We start from the raw sequence: 5,207 nt of genomic DNA, 5'->3' as shown, positions 1-5,207 counted from the left end.
ACCTTGGTAAGATCTAGGCTTGAACATGTGCCCCAAACCATATGCCACAGTTCATGGCAATATGCAGGAGTTCCTCAGGAGATGAGGTGAAAAGGTTCCCTAAAGGTAGGAAGTTTAAAAACAACTGCTGTAAAGGTGGTAGGTAGTTTGACAAAGCCACAGATATGATGGGTCAAGTGCCCATCTGTCATGGCCTTCACAAGGGGTAGGAAAGAACTGCGGGCTTTAGTGTAATATTGCATCTGACAGTCAGTGATCCAGATAACTTGGAAGGTACATATTTCTAGAATCTCACAGGGATTTTCTTATACTTCCTCTGATTCTTAAAAAGGCTTCAGGATTTGTTCCAACTTTGTATTCTTAGAAAAAAGCTGTAAGTCTGAACTCAAGAATTACAATGAGACAAACTTACTTTCCCTTTGTCCTTGCTAATGTGCCCAGAGTTCTGGCTGTCTCTATTATAGCCACTGACTTAAATACGTGGACTGCCAAGGTTCAACCTGTGCAGACTCCAGCATACATTGAACTGGTGAGAAAGGTTAGGGTTGTGTCCAATGTTAGTCCTACTTAGAGTAGACCCACTGAAATGAATGGGACTTAAGTTAGACTAACATTGGATACAACCCTTAGACTCTATTGAAAATGCAAAGATGTGGGAGCCCATGGTTGCCATTTGCATCCAAGTGCTTTTGCGCATCCATGAACCTTCCAATTATTTTGTTGAGCTGCACTACTAGAGACTGCTCTAAGGATTCTGTGGCATTCAAAAGTGTGATACTAAGGACTGTGATGGGCAGCTTGAGACCTCTCTGGTTGTATGCAGAAGCCCCTGTGTGTGCATGGCTTGTTGAACCCCATCTCTTTTTCATAGACTCCGGGCAGATAATCATGATTCAAATCCTGCTAAAATATCTACAGTAAGTCAGACAGTATTTTTATACTTTTACATAACTTAGCCCTGGCTACCAAAAACCAGTTCATTTAAAAAAAAAATCCATAATAGTTTTCAAGAAATGCTCAGGGACTTTGGTGAGAATTCAGGGGAAGGAAGTTCCTGAATTGTGGAAACAAGAAAAGGCCTCTGCAACCGTCCTTGCTGTTCAGACTGCACAAGTGAATGGTAAAAATTTGAGAAGATATTTTCAAATAGTCTAGTGAGATGTAATGCAAATTGCAATGAGGCAGAAGGGAAAGAGGGCAGGGGGTAGTCTAGGCTCTCCTCTTTAATGAAGGAAGGAGATTAACAGCTGCTTGTACAAAACTTACTTACAAAACCTACTTTTTGATTTTAGTGCACTTCAGAGAGAGAGAGTGCATACCAAAATATTATAAAGTGAGGGGTATGAAATGAAAAACTATACACAGCCTTTGTTTTACTGCGTGATGCATGGAATAATCTCTATTAACCTCTATAATTATTATTCTGGGGAGGAAAATCCTAGCCAGACTGTAATGTATCTTTTGCCTAAGGTAGAGACTTCATGGTGCATCCAAGAGCATTTCTGTGTTGGTGTCATATAGCTTTAAACAAACTTTGTGATTGTTGTGCAAGCAAATAGTCTTGTGGAGATACCCTTAGACTGGATCTCAGAGGCTACGCCATCAATAATCATAAACATGAAATACTCTTGTGCCCATGCCTAAACAAGCTGACTTGTACCTAAGCTCCACTGAAATCAATGAGAATTCTTCTGAGTTAAGCATATTTAGGATCTGTACATTGTTCTTTAACTTCTTTAATATAGGTTTTACATTTATATCAATAACTGTTAGTGATCAAATCAGTACAAAACCACACATTAATTTTATCAAGATGTTTTTTAAATTCTCACACCTTAGATGGTAACCCAATGTGAAATGGAAGACGATTTTGCTAAAAATCCAAAACATTCATTTAAAATATGTATAACACTTTAGTAAGCTTCATCTTTATCTCATAATTGGGGGCTAGAAAAGGCCATTCTGTGGATCCTGGATAAGGAGAAGACAGTATAATCAAAAGGGATCCTTGTCTAAGGGAGCAAGCCTATGGCCGCTAGTCAGGATATGTGGTTTTCCAGGAACCGACCTTGGAGCCTGCGCTCTGAGGTCAGTTCCTGGAGAAACGACCTTCCCCCCCCCTTCCGCACTGTCTCGCAGGCAGCACAGAACAGCCCTGTGCTCCACGCTCACAAGAAGAGTGCAGAGTGGCCCAAATGGGGCATTCCGGGGGGCATTTCAGGGTGGGAAAGGCAGAAATGCCAGTACAACACATCCTACGTGTTGTCCAGCAGCCTCCTCCCCCACTCTGCCTTCCCATGGCTAGATAGCTGAATTGGCTGTCTAGCTGCAAATGTGGGCAGGAGAAGCGTGGAGGGAACGATCCCCTCTGTGCTTCTCCTGCCCTGCATTGGAGAAGTGGTCGCCTATCTCCATAGGATTGCGCCCTTAGTGAATGTGCCCCTGTAGCTGAACTATTTCCACTGGCTTCCTAGTTCTAAAACCTGCCTTCAGCATTCATAAAACTTTTCTAGGATGAGAGCACATGGAACATCCTTTTTAGGAAATCTGGTTATTAGTCAATCGTATAATACATATTTCCACAAATATTGTCCACTGCTAAGTATCTTAAAAATAAACTAATTTTATGCTTGGTTTAAACAGTATGGACTTGATCCAAGTTCAGTTGAAAATGATGGGACTTAAGATGGGGTTGACTAACTTGTTCCATTAGTTTTGGTGGCATTTAAGCCATGACTTAACTTTAGGAGGACTACGGCCTGTATGGTTGAAGGTGAAATCAGGTATGTATTGGATTGCTGGGAAAAGCTATAGCAAAATTCGATCTCAGTCAAAAGCAGAGTTGGGTGTGCTTAGGGCCCTTGAAACCAGTAGCCTTAATTTTATCAAGTCTTTAATATTGCGAACCGCTGAAAGATTTTATTATATTCACCAGTATATAAATGCCATAAATAAATAAACAAACAAGCAAACAAACAAACTAATGTTGGACTCCAGCTTTTGTGTGTTGAATAGGCATATTTATTAAATTATTGTCTTATTGTGCCCCAGATAGGACATTCCTTTGTGAAATTATTGCTATAAATGAATAATGCATGAAAATGTATGAATTGGAAGAAGACCGAGGCTTTGCTTAATTCTATTATTATTATTTTTATTATTATTATTAATTGTCTTATGTTATTATGCTATCTTGAGCAAACAGAAGAGTGGTCTGGTAGAAATTCTAATAGGACCAAACCATAAATTAGCTCTAACTCATTAAAACATCCTCTAGCGCATAAAAATGAATGTTCATTCCTTTGCAACCAAAGTAAATAATAATAAGTGTTTGAACAGAAAATTGCAAAATCTAATCCTGAAGCCTGGCATCTACTGAAACCATAAGGTGGCAGTGGGCTACTTTGTCAAAGGACAGGTGTACATTTGTGAGGCCAGCTCCCAACATGCAACTCATGTTTGGCAGGGCCGCAGTGTTCCATCTCCATTGGAGCTGCATTTAATTTGAAATCATGAGAGGTAAAAGACATAGGATGATCAAAGCGCAAGTGCAGACTTCGAAGTGTGGATCATCTTAATAGATACTGTAGGGGTGGGGTGGGGAATTTAACCACACACATCCTGCACCCAGAGCTACGTGTATGGTGATGCATGTAAAACTCAGTCTGTGGGCACCTCTAGATTGGGGGGGGGGTGCTTTCTGGATTACAATTGCCATCAGCCCTAGCCAGCATAGCCAATAGCGAGGGCTGATGGAAGTTGCAGTCACACAACATCTGGAGGGCTAAGCATTCGCTGCCTGTGCTCCAGATGTTTTGGCCTACAACTCCCAGCATTCCTGACCATTAGCCATGCTGGCTCATGCTGATGGGAGCTGAAGTCCAAAACATCTGGAGGGCACCAGCTTGCAATAAATGATCATTGTTGTGGAAGCTGACAGCACTAGCCAATCTGTTCAAGGCATAGGTGTGCAGAAATCTTTATCCCCAGAAGCAGATGCTCAAGGATCTAGGGATCCTCACCAATGAGTTTGGGCTAGTTTTTGTTAGCAATTATGCTATCGTTTTAGAAAATGTGTTGATACAGCCATCAGGACTAGATATTTAGATCAAAGATTCCCAGTGTTCGAAGCAGCTCATGAAGGCTCCTTGACAGCTGCACATGATTGACTCTTGCCCTAAAGCTTCTTCAGTGAATGTGAGAATACTGTCTAGTTTTGCTGCTGTGTACACAAGCATAAGTTTATTTTAATACATGTTTTTCAAAATCTCTACCCCATTCCTCTAATTTATGGCACTACTTATTTCTTCTCCATATGCCCTTTTCAGCATCTCATGTTCAAGGGTTTATTGCAATGGTGGTGTGGGGCACAAATGGAAAGCCTGAAACATGCTCCTCTCAGAAGCCTGGCTGTGCCCTTGAGAGTTTTTATGATGAGGTGATGAAAACTGTTTGCCTTGCCGCTCAAAGAGATTTCCAGCATTTTCCTTGTATGTGTGCTCCTGGGCCCCAAATGTATCCATACATTTTGGTTACCATTATGGCAAAGTACAAGTGGAGTTTAAGTTACTTAGCTATCAATTACCTATCACTCATCCCATACCAGTGTGATGTCATAAAGGATTATTTTGACTATCTTTTCTCTCTGGCCAAATTATTGAGTCTGCACTCTGAAGGGCTGTTCAATATCCAACACATGGATCAGGAAGCAAGACTTCATCCATGATCTGCCTGGTCTCACCCCACCATCTGCACATTGAGCAAAATGTTGGCAGGACAGCAGCTATGTGTGTACAGCAGGGGCATTGAACCTCAGGCCCACAGGCAAATCTGGCTTGCCTGGAGTCCCAGGCAGGGCTCCATGAGGAGCCACAATTTAATGTCCTGTCCTGGGCTCCTTGTGAGGAAGGCCTGGATATAAATATAAATAATTTTAAAAAATAATAATGATGATGTGTTGGGTTAAACTTCTGAATTGGCAGTTGGTTTACACTGATCAAAAGAGGGCAAGCAAGTTGTTTAATGCATTTTTTACCAAGATTTCTATACCACCCTTTTTGTCAAAAGGATGGTATTGTGCAGTTCACAATCAGTCTAAAATAAAACCGTAAAACACACAAATTGGACAGAAAGGGGAGAAAATGCAGGGAGGGAGGGGGCAGAGAGAGAAAGGGTTGCTTGTCCATCACTGTGACTCTGTCCACTGC

The sequence above is a fragment of the Heloderma suspectum genome, chromosome 3 (genome assembly GCF_057233095.1).
Source record: "Heloderma suspectum isolate Gila_16-S chromosome 3, 16-S_ref, whole genome shotgun sequence".
Lineage (NCBI taxonomy): Eukaryota > Metazoa > Chordata > Lepidosauria > Squamata > Helodermatidae > Heloderma > Heloderma suspectum.
This window is presented reverse-complemented; position numbering follows the sequence as displayed.